Source organism: Myotis lucifugus, unplaced genomic scaffold (assembly GCF_000147115.1).
Source record: "Myotis lucifugus unplaced genomic scaffold, Myoluc2.0 scaffold_136, whole genome shotgun sequence".
Lineage (NCBI taxonomy): Eukaryota > Metazoa > Chordata > Mammalia > Chiroptera > Vespertilionidae > Myotis > Myotis lucifugus.
This window is the reverse complement of record NW_005871184.1, coordinates 1,419,273-1,434,975: the sequence shown is the minus strand read 5'-3', so window position 1 is coordinate 1,434,975 and position 15,703 is coordinate 1,419,273.

Sequence of the window (15,703 nt, the reverse complement as noted above, 5' to 3'; positions counted from 1 at the left end):
TACTTCCGCACCTCCTCTGAGTCTCAGTGTGCTTTTCTCTTTCCTTCTAGTTGTAGAATTTCCACTCAGCCAGCCTTCCTGTGGTTCTGGATGATGTCCGTTTTGTCTTTTATTTGTATTTTTGAAGTGGTTGTGCGAGGCAGCAATTTCCGGTGTTTACCTATGCTGCCATCTTGGTTTCTCCTCCGTAAGGTGTTTTTTGATTTGGTAGATCCCCAGGGGAAAATCCAAATTTGGTTCTTAATCTCGTTACAGTGGCAACAATATTTGATTATTTATAATACTCTAAGTGACTCAAGAAAAATTTTGAGGCATTATTTTTATCATTTTTATAAAAGATTAGGTATATGAATACATGAATTTTATAATATTAATTTGCAAATCCTTAGAGAGGGATTATATGGCCCAACACAGTCTACTAATATGTAATTAATGTACACCTTTTTGGTTAATTATAGCTAATGTTTCTGAAGAATTTCATGCCTTTCTTTTGAGCACTTTGTGGCATTTTCTTTCTTCTTATCACTTTATTGCTAAATTTACTGTTTTTCTCTTAAACTCACATTTTTATTCAGATGTGGAATTGCTGCTAATCAGAAACTTTCTAGAACTGTCATTTCAGTTGCCTTGGAATTTCGATTCACAGTCAATACTGTTAAAATGACAGTAATGCACTCTAACTTTGTCTGCCTACCAGCATTGTGCTATGAGACAGCTTGATGATAATCTTTAGGTTTTACAGAGGCTGACTAAACTTCAGACAGGTTAGAAGATGTCCTAAATTGCAGAGCAATTTTGAGCAGAACAGAGATTAAAACTCACAAAAAAGAAAAAAGAAAAAAAATAGTCACAGGGAATGCAAAGTACAGCATAGGGAACATAGTCAATATCATTGTTATGTATGGTGTCAAATGGATACTGGACTTATTGCGATGATCACTTTGTAAAATATATAAATGTCTAATCACTGTTGTATACTGGAAACTAATATTGTATTGTATATCAACTATAACTTAAATAAATACAAATTCAGGTTCTCTAATTCCCTGTTTAATCCCTGTTGCATACTCAACAGAATTTTTTCATCTTTTGAATAGTGTTATAGAGCCTTCCCATATACCCTTGAAAGCAAATAAAAGATTTATTTATTCTAAAGTGTTTGGTCTCCTGTCAAAATATATTCATATAATTTACCTTTTGAAGTATTTTATAGAGCATATTTGATAGAAACAAGATACTTTGTTGTAAGAAGCCATCTGGAGCTCCTGGTGTACATTGTGTAATGGTAAACATTGGAAATCATTTGTATATTGGCAAGACACCAGATGGAATGAAAAACAAATAAATTAGGAAATTACACTAAGAAAGTTCTTAGAATTTATATTTTTTTCTATTTTAAAAATAATATTTCTCTACAGAAGTGTTATAACTACATTATAGGATATCTGGAAACTTCAGTGGGAGAAAAAGTCTGTTCAATTCTAGAAATGTAATCTCATCACTATTTTCTTTCTAGTTTACTTTCTCTTCTCATATATCTACTTATTAAAAGAACATAATTATACTCACAATACACATGCAATTTCCACTTTGACTTTCTATTATAATATAATGAGCATTGTTTTCAAATGAGAAGATTCAAAAGGAAAAGTTAAACTTCCAAATACTTTTGTTTAAATGTTGAAAAAGTGATATTTTCCATATGAAAGACTTTTAAGTGAAAGTTGTTAAACGAAAGTGAAAATAAGTATAAATATGATTTATTATTAAAAAGAAAATGAAAAGTATTTTCTTTTATGTAACAATGAAAACCATGTGTCTTTTAATTTGGCAATTCTCCAATTTTCTAGGAAAGTTTTTTTTTTTAAGTGCATTTCCATACTCAGATTTTTCTTCCTTGTTGACCTAATGCACCTAACTGCTATTTTTCAGGAGTTGGTGGAATTTTGACTTATGAATGGAATGTAAAGGGAAAGAAAATTATGTTGTCTGTCATTTGTTTTAAAGTTGTCCAATAGAAAAAGATGAGTAACAGATGAAACATCACAAAATGTTGATAATTTCTAAACCTGGGTGATGCATACATTTCATTATTCTCCTATTGTGTAAGTTTGCAAACTTTAAGTAAAAAGTAAACACCAAGTAGAGCAGTACAACTTTTGTCTGCCAGGAAAAATTATAGTAGTTTTGAAATCTAGGTTTTGTGGAGAATAAAAATTAGTTCTTCATATTGCTTAATTCCCATTTTAAGAACCAGATTAAAGATGTAAAATAAACTGAGAAAGTAATTTCCTTTGTGTAGTATTGAGAATTTGTGTTTATAGAGCTCAGTTTATTAAGACCACAGATGAATGCTTGCTCAATTATAAATAAACTAGAGGCCCAATGCATGAAAATTTGTGCAAGAGTAGGTCTTCCTTCCCCCCCGGCTGCCAGCACTGGCTTCCCTCTGGCACCTGGGACCTGGACTTCCCTCTTCAGGCCCCTGGCAGGCACCAGGGACCCAGGCTGGCTTCCTTCTGGCCCCGACTTTGTCAGGAAGGATGTCCAGAATGATGTCCAGAAGATGTCCAGTCTAATTAGCATATTACCCTTTTATTATTATAGATGCCATTTATTTAAAAACTAGAGGCTCAGCATGCACAAAATCATGTGCGAGTAGCTCGCTTCTGCTTGCCTCAGCTGGCCGCCCCGCCCATCGTCACTAGTAGCTTGCTGCTCTGCCTTCCGCTGTTCATAGCTCTCCACCACTTGTAGCTCTCCACTGCTAGTAGCTTGTGCCACTCCCTGCCTGCTGCGAGAGCCACTGCTCGTTTGGTTGTGATGGCATTATGGCATGACAGCCACGGGCCTTTTATATAAGAGACTAGAGGCCCGGTGCACAAAAATTTGTGCACTCGGGAAGGGGGGTTCCTCAGCCCGGCCTGTGCCCTCTCACAGTCTGGGACCCCTCTGGGGATGACCACCTGCTGGCTTAGGCCCGCTCCCCGGGGGATTGGGCCTAAGCTGGCAGTTAGACATCCCTCTGGCAGCCCGGGAGCCCTCAGGGGATGTCCACTTGCCAGTGGGGAGCAGGCCTAAGCTGCAGTCGTACATCCTTAGTGCTGCTGAGGAGGTGGGAGAGGCTCCCACCACCACCGCTGTACTGGTAGCCATCAGCCTGGCTTGTGGCTGAGCAGAGATCCCTCTGTGGGAGTGCACTGACCACCAGGGGGCAGCTCCTGCATTGAGCATCTGCCACCTGGTGGTCAGTATGTGTCATAGTGACCAGTCATTCCCAGTTGTTCTGCTGTTAGGGTAAATTTGCATATTACCCTTTTATTATTATAAGAGTGCCTGGCCAGCCTGGGTGAGGGGCTGATGGCAGTTTGCAGGCTGGCCAAGCCCCCCAGTGGGGACCCTCACCCCATGAGGGTGTGGCCAGCCTGGGTGAGGGACTGATGGCTGTTTGCAGGCTGGCCACAGCCCCTTCAATGTGGGGGTCACCCCATGAGGGTGTGGCCAGCTTGGGTGAGGGACTGATGGCTGTTTGCAGGCTGGCCACAGCCCCTTCAATGTGGGGGTCACCACTGGCGTGCCTTGCCAGTCTGGGTGAGGGGCTGAGGGCTGTTTTCAGGCTGACTAAGCCCCCCAGCAGGAACCCTCACCCCATGAGGGTGTGGTCAGCCTGGATGAGGGGCTGATGGCTGTTTGCAGGCTGGCCAAGCACCCCATGAGGGTGTGGCCATCCTGGGTGAGGGGCTGATGGCAGTTTGAAGGCTGGCCATGGCCCCCAGCCATCCAAGCTTCCAGTGGAGGCTGACTGGAAGCAGGTATCTGGGATTTATTTGTCTTCTATAAATTAAACTTTGTTGCCATGAGCGGAGGCCGCAGCCAGCTCAGCGCAGACGGGAAGCTTGGCTTCCTCCATCGCCCGGGCAACCAAGCCTCCTGCTTGCTCCAGCTCTGTGGCTGCCGGCCGCCACCTTGGTTGGGTTAATTTGCATATAGTCGCTCTGATTGCCTGATGGGCGTGGCTTAGACATAGTGAAGGTACAGTCAATTAGCATCTTTGTCTTTTATTAGTGTAGATAGTAAGATATGTTCTACCAAATTTGGAGGAATATTAATAAATAAGACTATTCTTTGTGACTTGATTGTCACAGCAAAACTATACATGAATATGACAAGTTCTTTCTGTTCACCCATGGCTATTAAAATAGAATGAATAAGTTCTGATGCATAGCATGATAACATGATAACTATAATACTGGTAGTAGTTGATAACACTGTATAGTATAACTGAATTTTGCTAAGAGAGTACATCCTAAGCATTCTCACCAAAAATGAACAAAAGTAACTGTGTGAGGTGATGGAAGTGTTAATTAACTTTTGTGGGAATACTTTTTTTGGGATTAGTTTGTATATATATGTATACATATATCAAGTCATCATATCATACACTCTAAATATATTATATTTTTGGCAATTATACCTCAATATGATTAGAAAAATAATTGCAAATGGTAATAATTAAATATAAACCAAAAGGAAAAAGAGCTTGATTTTTAATCTCAAAATAACTATGATTAATAAGAATAATAGAGTAATTTTATTTTATAGCTACATTACCACTAATATCTAACAGCTATTTACATTATTTATCATAAAGATGCCAAACAAGAAACATCCCACATTTATTATAAATGATAAAATTTTAATACTCTCATGATATTGCCTTTGGAAGTTCACTTATCTTTGTACATGAGATTATTATGATTTGAGAAAGGTATGTACTAGACAGATAAACGTAAAGCTTGATTGACATTCAATTGAGCATAGCACATGGATTTTAAGTATTTTTTTGTACCTTCCCCTTAAATCCCTCAACCAGGGTCCCCAAAATTCTTTCATTCATAACTCAAGGATATTTACCTTTCTGCCTACATGCTACTATTTGAAAGGGTGGCAGTGCAGTTATAGATTTGGATGCATAATTGGAGAACAAATTTTCTTTCTTTAAGAAAGTATTTTTATTGATTTTTAGAGAGAGAAGAAGGCAGAGGGAGAGTCTGTGTGTGTGAGAGAAACATAGATCAGCTGCCTCTTGCATGCCCCTTCCTGGATATCAAAACCACAACCATGACTTGTGCCTTGACTGGGAATCAAACCAGCAACCTTTTGTTGCACAGTATTAAAAGGAGTTTAGACAGGAAAGGCAGTATCAGGGAAAGGGGGTCCATGAGGGAGGAAGACATACATTCACAGAGGATAGAGGAATGTATTTTTATTTAAAATATTTTAACCCCGCAAATTTTACTCTTCAGACTTCATAGGACAAGAACCCACAGGGAGAGTCCATTCTTCAAACTCCATGTAAGAAAATTATGTGCATTGGCCCTTTAAGAGGGTGCCTGCATTTCTAGCCATCTCTCGCTGACAGACAGCAACCCCACTGCTTTTCAGAATCAGATGTTATGTGGGTACCCTTCTCAGTTCTGGTGCTCTGGGCTGAGGGGCTCAGCTTGGAGTTTAGACCACTAAGTTCTCAGTGGAAACCACACAGCTGAGATACCCCTCTGGATCTGGGTGTCCGGCCGGCCCTCTCACGCCTCCACATTTCCTATCAGTGTCTATGTGGTCTCCACTTCCCTATCTTGATTATCAGGGTTCTCTCCAGTGAGCCTCCAGTTGATTATTCAGGATGGGCTTTTAAATATTTCAGTCATAGGTAATCTTATTCCACTATAGATTACTTGGTGTTTATAGCTGAGTGACTATATTTTATGTTAGCTTTTTCAATGCCTTGACATTTAAAATTGTTGTATTTAGAGTTTAACTTTAATTCAATTTCCTCAACTCAGTGGCAGGTGGCCTAATATAGTTATTGGGCATCTACAATGGTCTTTGTGCCTATAACAGGATTAGGTTTGTGACTCGATTGCCAAACTCAAGTTCAGGCTTGTTTGTGTGTTCAGTTTCTAAGTGCTAAAACAGAAACAGACCTCGATTTTAGTCTATAAACCAGATATCTCACTTTTGACAGAAATCTCCCTGGTTAAAAAGAGGAATCTTTCTATGAAAATGTATCAATACTACATGGTTGAGGTTAAACCTTCTCAAAACTCATTTAATCGATGCTCAGTGTGCAAGCACATTTCCTCAGTGAGCACCTCTTAAAGCTCATTTGGATTTCCCTTTCCCAGTTTTAATGTGGTAGCTTCCCAGTTTTCTTTTAAATTTTCTAAAAAAACAAACTTGCCTTTCTACTTTGCAAGGTATAACGAACCACAATTGTTATTGTTATCTCTGCGATATTATTCTTTCACCTGCCCCCCAAATAAGTCATTGTTGGGGAGCACAAGAGACTTGGTTGTAAAGTTGTAAAGAGGACATTCCGAGAAAAGGGAAGAGTGGAAGGCTGCCTGCCCTGTTTATCAGAATTCCGACTTAGGGGAGTCTTAGGGGAGTGTTGAAGGCGGTGACCCTAATTATTCCTTAACCTTTCCCAACAAGTCTGTGCATATGCAGACCCCGGGTGTTTACTGGAATCCCTATGCTTAATCCCTGGATGCTCTTGCCTAGAGGATGATGTAAACACATGTAATAGAAACACAATGTAATAGAAAGCTACTAGACCCCAACTTAGAAGAACCATGTGTTTTTGTTCTGGTCTATATTCATTCACATTTTAACCTTACACCAGTTTTCTCTTCTTTCTGGACTATTCTCATTGTCTCCCAGTGCTGTTGGAAGAATTATATTCAACATTATACAAGATATTATGTTGCATTATTATATATCATTATTGCAATCATTATTAGGTTCTGAAATGAAAGACTAGTACTTATTCAATTAAATTATGTGGATTACATTTTGAACTAATGATTTATTTTTATTTGTGGATTTAAAGAGCAAGCCTTTAAATACATAAAATTAAATCATATTCAGTTATGCTTTTAGGCAAAAATAATATTGAACAGAATGATATTAAATAAAAATCAATTTGGAGTAGAACAGAGAGCTAGGAAATAAACCCTTGTTTATATGGTCAATAAACTTAAGGAAAAGGAGGCAAGAACATCAAATGGACAAAAGACAATCCCTTCACCAAGTAGTACTGAGAAAACTGTACAGATACACACAAAAATTGAAATTGGACCACTCTCTTACACCATGTACAAGAAAAACTCAAAATGGATTAAAGACTTAAATGTAAGACCTCAACCACGTGAGCAGTGGTGGGCAGGAGGGTGGGCAGGGTGGTGAGCGCTGAGCAGAGATGGGCTACGGCATGCGATTTTGTGCACTGGGCCTCTTGTATCATAATGTTGAGTGAAATTTCAAGGACAGTTTAATTTTAAACACAGTTAAGGCAAATTTGCAGTGTCAGGAGTTTTGGGTCACATTTCTTTCCAGAGCTCCAGCAACACACATATGGTCAGCCCTGCCCCTGACCTTGATTAATATGTAGGTAACCTGGAGGCATTCTATGAGTCTGAAATAATGTGTTAATTATATGGATAAAGTCTGTGGTGTCCATGATTCTCAGGTATTCAGGAAAGTGGAGTGGTTAAGAGCACTCTTTCTCAAGGCAAACTTCTTGGCTTTGCATCCTGACTCAACTGCTTATTAGCTGTCAACCCATAAATTAGTTAAGCTGCTTAACCTGATACTTCAATCTCTTCATCTGTTAAATGGGCATAATAATAGTACCTGCCTCAGCTGTGAGGATTTAATGCTTGCATATGTGTTAAGTGCTTAGGACATGGACTGGTCCATGCATCATAAGTTCTATTAAATGTGTTTCTTTTTGGGAGTAAAGACTCATTTCCACCTATTGATGCTACCCAGCCTTATCTCTTGGGAACTTGTCTCTTGAGGATATTGGGATGTGGAGTGAGCCACTCACTAATTCTTTCATTCACTGTACAGATATTTATTGTGCTTTACCATATGCCCATCACCTAGGAAGTCTAGCCAGCCCCATATATAGTTTAATATTGCTTTGTGGGCTTTTATTTTTCATGGTTTTGTCCAGTAACTCATTACTGTGGTATTAGCAAATTTCAGAGTTAAGAAGATAATTCTCTCATATATTTCAATCTTTAAAAGAATAGTTCATATGAAAGGATCTGATGAACAGGTGTGATATATTATTTCTACTTGGCTAGATTCTATCATTATTTGATTGAAAGCACATATCTCTTTATTTGTTCCAGTTACCAAGAGTACCATATTTTGTGTTATTTTGAATCAAATTGAATTAATTCTTTTAAAACATGTACTTAATGTATTACCTATATTTGTAGAATTATATTCTATAATTTCTCTGTTGGCATAGTAGATTTGCTATGGTATATGATGATAAACATAAAATTGCTACAATTTATTTGAAAAACTCCTTAAATTTAGACCAGAAATCAGGTACAATAATGATTTATGAATTTGATGCATATTCAGAATCAATAGAGTATATGAGAAGGTATGCATGATCTCTTAGGTATTAAAATAAGCTGATAAATTCTGGTAATAATTGATAGCTTCAAAAAGATTTGTTATTTGAAGCAGTGAAGGTTGCTATATTGCTAGATTTTTCTTTGACAAAAGATGTCTATTGATTTTTAAGGAATAGAGCCATTTAGATTTATATTCTCTACACTCAATGTAATAGCACAAATGATCCTGCTGAATGGAAATGAAATACTAGCTTCAAAATATGGCCTTTAAAATACCATGCTTCCCTACTCTAAGATGAACATTTGTTTTATCATTGTAACATTTCTGAAATTAGGAAGAATATTGCAATTGTTATGAGTGTTTTTAATGAGGTGTTTCTTTTATCCTTCTTTACTCCCTTCCTAAAAGTTATTATTAAATTACATTTTTATTAAATTATATCTAAAACTTATGGCATATTAAAGTGGAAGGCTAGTGTAAATCTAATGGGATAGGAGATCATAAATTTTTGTTTCATTTCAATTTCATTAAAGATAAGTAATTACAAAGAAACAAATTAAGCATTATTTCTATGGAGATTTCAAATTAATGAAAATTTTACTAGCATTTTCCATTTCCCAAGATTTTTACAGACTATAGAATTCTAGTAGTGTAATCACATGTCACTATAATCTCTACTCACACATTGGATTTTATGAAAAGGTTAAAAAGTACAAATTGAAAATATTTACTGCTTATCCTATATAATAAAGAGGTAATATGCAAATTAACCCTCACGCCCTCACAAGATGGCTGCCTACTACCAGGCCAGCAGGGGGGTTAGTGAGGGATGACCAAATGACTGAACAGCAGGCTGCCTGGGGCAACCAGGCCAGCATGGGGGTTAGTGAGGGATGACTAAACAACTGAACAGCAGGCTGCGTGGGGCGACCAGGCCAGAGGGGGGGGGCTGTGAGGGGCAACCAGGCCAGCAGGGGGGCCAGTTGGGGATGATCAGGCCAGCAGAGGGGGCAGTTAGGGGTGACCAGGCCAGCAGAGGGGGCAGTTGGGAGCAATTAGGCTGGCAGGAGGGGAATTTGGGGATTACTAGGCCAGTGAGGGGGCAGTTGGAAGCAACCAGGCAGGTGGGGCAGTTAGGGGTGACCAGGCTGGCAGAGGGGGGCAGGTGGGGGTGACCAGGTCAGCAGGGGGGGTAGTAAGAGGTGACCAGACCGGCAGGGGTGGCAGTTAGGGGCAATCAGGCTGGCATGCAGAGGCAGTGAGGAGTGATTAGGCCAACTGGGGGGGGGGGCATTTAGGGGTGACCAGGCAGGCAGACAGGTGCACAATTAGGAGCCAGTGGTCCAAGATTGTGAGAGAGATGTCTGACTGCTGGTTTAGGCCCTATCCTGTCAGTCAGACATCCTCTGAGGGGTCCCAGATTGGAGAGGGTGCAGGCTGGGCTGAGGGGAATCGCCGTGCACGAATTTCGTGAACTGGGCCTCTAGTTTAGTCAATAATGGTGTATTGAAAACAAAGCATTTTGCTTACACCTTTAGCATAATTTCTGGCACTCCAACCAACTGAGCCACCTGGCCAGCATGACAATATTTGCTTTTAGATACCATTATATTGTTTTGTTTTGTTTTTGTTAATCTCCACTCAAGTATATTTTCCCCCATTGTTTTTTAGAGAGAGTGGAAGGGAGGAATGGGGGGTGGAAAATGTATCTTCACAAGTACCAGTAAATAAGAAATTAAATACCTTACCATGTTTCAATTGGGTAGTTTGATGCTTAACAATCTTTCACTTTTCTACCTTCTGTATTTTTTTGAAAACAGCCCAGGCCCTTCATGGATAGGTAAGATCTGCATATGTCCATAGTACAGTAGGAAGAATGTTAAGGAAAGATTTTCCTGTTTTTATTTTTCTCTCCAAATGAAATCAAACTTCCCCTATTTTCTAAAGACTTTGAGTTAAGTGGTTGTCACTAGAAAGTTTCTGTTAAAATATAGTTGCTATTATTAGATACTAGAGGCCCAGTGCACAAATCTGGGAGGTCCCTCAGCCTGGCCTGCAGGGATAGGCAAAAATCAGTAGTCCTACATCCCCCCGAGGGATGTAGTAATGCACAAAGTGGCCGGTGGCGAGGGAGGAGCCCGAGCCCAGACCAGGTGCTGCGCTGCTCCCACTCATCCTGGCTCTGATGTGCCTGCTGCCGCCACTGCTTAGTAGGCTTGCTGCCGCTCCACTGTGGTCTTTGCATGCCTGTCCTAGGGCAATACCTGTGTTCCCATGACCGAGAAGCGGCCACAGGCTCGCACCCAGTCAGTCCCGATGCTGGTCCTGATACCGGTCCCAGTCCAGATGCAGGAGGGGCATGCAGAGGGAGTGCTTGTGGTAGAGGCTCGTGCTGCCACAGCTGTGCTCACTAGCCATGAGCCCAGTGTTTGGCACCTGTTGGTCAGGTGATGGTGCTCCTGCTGTGGGAGCGCCCTGACCACCAGGGGCAGCTCCTACATTGAGTGTCTGCCCCCTGGTGGTCAGTGCACATCATAGCTACTAGTCGAGCGGTTGAGTGATCAGTCACTTAGGCTTTTATATATATAGATTATTGTCACATTTTTATGCATATGTTTCACTTTATTCCTAAGAGAAGGTGACTCAGAAGTAGTAGTCTGTCATAGAAGGGACCTCATAAAGGCTGGACCAAGAAGATGGCCAGATGGAGAGGAACATGGTTTGAATGACTTTGTGGGAAGCTTCAGGAATCCCAAGGGTAGTAGGAGAGTGTAGGTTTAAGATTATGATTCACAATACAAAGAAGTGGGGGACTGGTCCAAAGAGATACTGCTTCAGTACTATGCCTTTTCCATCCTGTCAAAAGGAATGGAAAACAAAGGACAAAAGGGATAAAGACTCAGGTTTAATTCCCAGTTATATTTATACTAGAGGCCCGATGCATAAAATTCATGCAAGGGGCTTGGTCCTCACATCCTCGGCTGCCTCTCGGCCCCATTCCTTGCCTACTGGTCGTTCTGGAAGGTCGTTCCACCATCTGGTCTAATTAGCATATTAGCTCTTTATTATATAGGATTTTAATTAGGTATTTTTTTCTCTTCTAAATAATCAGTGTACTACTATTCTTTTGTAAGAAGCAATATTCTTAATTAATCTCGCTTTTTAAACTCTCCCATAAAATGGGAAACATTTGAAAATCATTGGAACTCATTTCCTATTTACTTAGAAACTAGATTCTGTAAGCCATATTTAGAACTCTTGGTTTAAATGTAAGCATTTATTCTCATATAAGAGTCCTTGGGTAACATTAGAATTTAAAAGCTTGAAGGACAGAGTTCTAGAAATAGCTAACATTGATGTGGTTTTAATCTTCTTAGTACAGAATGTGTGTGCAGAATTAATAGAAGAAAAATGTTGGAATTCTTACTTTGGGAATCCACAAAATGCAAATGTTAAAGGGCTGCTTATTAATTAAGATAGATTTTAAGCATTCAGTTAGTGTTAAGAATTAAATATTTTAATTTATCAACCACCTACTAATCTTTACTAAGGATACACACATGGAAAACATCTTATTGGTACTGTAGGGAATGATGCAGTGTTTCGTTTTTTTAAAATTTATTTTATTTATATTTTGTTTGTACAAATTAATTCTTAAATGGGTCAACAGCCCAACAGAAAAACTGCTAGAGGGCATGAACATGCAATTTACAGAGAAAAGAAAATACACATGGCTTTTTTTTAAAATATATTTTATTGATTTTTTACAGAGAGGAAGGGAGAGAGATAGAGAGTTAGAAACATCGATGAGAGAGAAAGATGAGAGAGAAACATCGATCAGCTGCCTCCTGCACACTCCCCACTGGGGATGTGCCCGCAACCCAGGTACATGCCCTTGACCGGAATCAAACCTGGGACCTTTCAGTCCGCAGGCCGACGCTCTATCCACTGAGCCAAACCAGTTTCGGCAATACACATGGCTTTTAAGCACAAGATATAATAGCCAATTTCACTCAATATTGAAGCAAACATGAAACCACTTTTCATTTATCAGATCAGAAAACAAAACAATAGATTTATAGAGGATTCAGGAAAATGGGCATTTTCATACACATTCTGGAAACCACATTTGCAATTTCTATCAAAATATCAAATGCATTTACCATTTTACTTATCAATTTATCTTGCAAAGTTGTACACATATCAAGGAGAGTGAATGAGGTAGATCTTATAGGCTAAAATAGCGCCCTCTCCAAGACAAGTGAAAAAGCAAGGTGTAGAAGACAGTGTATAGCCTAAGCTCGTGGTGTGTGTGTGTGTGTGTGTGTGTGAGAAAGGGGGTTATACGGAAGATTGTAAATGGGTAAATTATTTCTGAATAATTGTTAATAATTTTACTTTTTAACCATAGTTCTCTCTGGGTACTCTGTGAGGAAATTTACTCTTCACTGCTTTTTCTTTTTCTTTTATCATTTTATTTTCAATTACTGTTGATATACGTTATTATTTTAGTTTCAGGTGTACTCCCAAATGATTAGACATTACATAACTTAATAAGTTAGCATCCTGATAAATCTGGCACCCATCTGACACCATGCATAGTTATTAGACTATTATTATGTTTTTATATTTTAGAGCTATGAGATCTTCATGATATATAGGAAAATCAATTCTCAGTTTCTAAAATAATGATAAATTTGATTTTTTTATTTTCTATATTTACTATTGTATTATACTATGATATTGCAGTGCAAAGTAGATGGAGAAACAAATATTATTATTATCATTTATTAAAGGAAAAATATGCACAAAGCATATGTGTGCATGACAAAGGCCTAATTTTGTAAATTAGAAATACAAATATACCCAGTTATTATAATTGCATATTTGATGAAGTCTTCCCTGGCAACTCATTAAAAAAAGGCTAAGGTTAGAAATTGACTTAAAAAAAGAAGTGCTTATTTTTTCTTAGAGGGTGCTGACATAATTTATCCAAAAAGGAATTATTTTCTGTGTTTAGGAAGTTAGAATACTTTTCTTTTCTAATTTAAGTTTTGGGGTCACAAAAATAGTTTTTTCCAATGGAAATAATTCTATAGACAGACATTCTTTTTATTCCTATGCATTTGTAGCCTGAAAGACAAGTCTGGCTCCATTATTCATGTTAAAAGCATATTTGGAATTAGTAGTCTATATAGTTCAGAGCTTAGCTTTTTTCATATGTTTTGTTTCCATGCTAGGTCATTGATTTGGCTAAATTTTTACAAATATTATACACTAAAATGTTCAAATGGTAAATCACACACAAATAACATGTTAATGAGTAATACTCAGTGGGGCAAAAGTAGGTTTACAGTTGCTTGTATGGAAAACAATACCTCATTGTCCTTTTAATTTGCATCTCTCTGATATTTATTGATGTTGAACATTTTTTATATGTCTTTTGGCCATTTGCATGTCCTCTTTAGGGAAGTGTCTATTTAGGTATTCTCTGTCAACTTCTCAAAATATATTTTTGTTGATTTCAGAGAGGAAGGGAGAGGGAGAGAGAGAAGAAACATCAATGATGGGAGAGAAGCATTGATCATCCGCTGCCCATTTTAAAATTAGATTGGTTATCTTACTTTTGTTGACTTGTATGAGTACTTTTTATAATTTTGAAACTAAGCCCTTATCAGATGTATCATTGGAAAATATGTTCTCCTATGCAGTGCGTTCCCATTTCATTAAAAATATATATATATTTGCATTGATTTAAGAGAGGAAGAGAGGGAGAGAGAGAGACAGAAACATCAACAATGAGAGAGAATCATTGATTGGCTGCCTTCTCCATGCCCCACACTGGGGTCTGATCCCGAAACCTGGGCATGTGCCCTGGGAATTGAACTGTGACCTCCTGGTTCATAGGTCTACATTCAACCACTGAGTTATGCTGGCTGGGCCCTTTTTCTTTTTGATGCTGATTTCTTTTACTGTGCAGAAGCTTTTTAGTTTTATGCAGTCCCATTTTTTTTATTCTTTCCTTTGTATTGGTGAAAATTCTTTTATGTGAAATGCCTGATATTTTGCTGCCTATGTTTTCTTCTAGGATTTTGAGATACCACCTCACACCTTCAAGAATGGCTACCATCAATAAATCAACAAACAATAACTGCTAGGGAGGATTTGGAGAAAAAGTAACCCTAGTACACTCTTGGTGGGAATGTAACTGGTGCAGCCACTATGAAAAACAGTGTGGAGTTCCTAAAAAAATTAAAAATGGAGAAGAACAAAGTTGGAGGGATCACAATACCACATATCAAGCTATATAACCAAGCCACTGTTCTCAAAACTGCCTGGTACTGGCACAAGACCAATGGAACTGAACAGAGAACCCAGAAATAGACCCAAGCCATTATGCTCAATTAATATTTGACAAAGAAAGCAAGAGCATACAATGGAATCAAAACAGTCTCTTCAATAAATGGTGTTGGGAAAATTGGACAGATACATGCAAAAAAAAAAAAATGAAACTAGAACACCAACTTACACCATACACAAAAATAAACTCCAAATGGATAAAGGACTTAAATGTAAGATAGGAAACCATAAAAATCTTAGAGGAATTCACAGGCAGCAAAATATCAGACATATGTCATAGCAATATCTTTATTGACACAGCTCCTAGGGCAATGGAAACTAAGGAGAAAATAAACAAATGGGACTACATCAAAATAAAAAGCTTCTGCACAGCAAAAGAAACCATCAACAAAACAACAAGAAAGCCCACTGCATGGAGAACATATTTGCCAATGTTATCTCCGATAAGGGTTTAATCTCCAAAATTTACAGGGAACTCATATAATTTAACAAAAGGAAGATAAACAAGTCAATCAAAAAATGTGCAAAGGAACTAAATAGACACTTTTTGAAAGAGGACATACAGAAGGCCAAGAGACATATAAAAACATGCTCATAGTCACTAATCATCTTTGAGATGCAAATCAAAACAACAATGAGGTACCATCTCACACCTGTCAGAATGGCTATCATCAACAAATCAACAAAGGACAAGTGCTGGTGAGGATGCGGAGAAAAAGGAACCCTCGTGCACTGCTGGTGCTAATGCAGACTGGTGCAGCCACAGTAGAGAACTGTATGGAGTTTCCTCAAAAAATTAATAATGGAACTCCCATTTGACCCTGTGATCCCACTTCTAGGAATATATCCCAAGAAATCAGAAACACCAATCAGAAAGAATATATGCACTCCTATGTTCATAGCA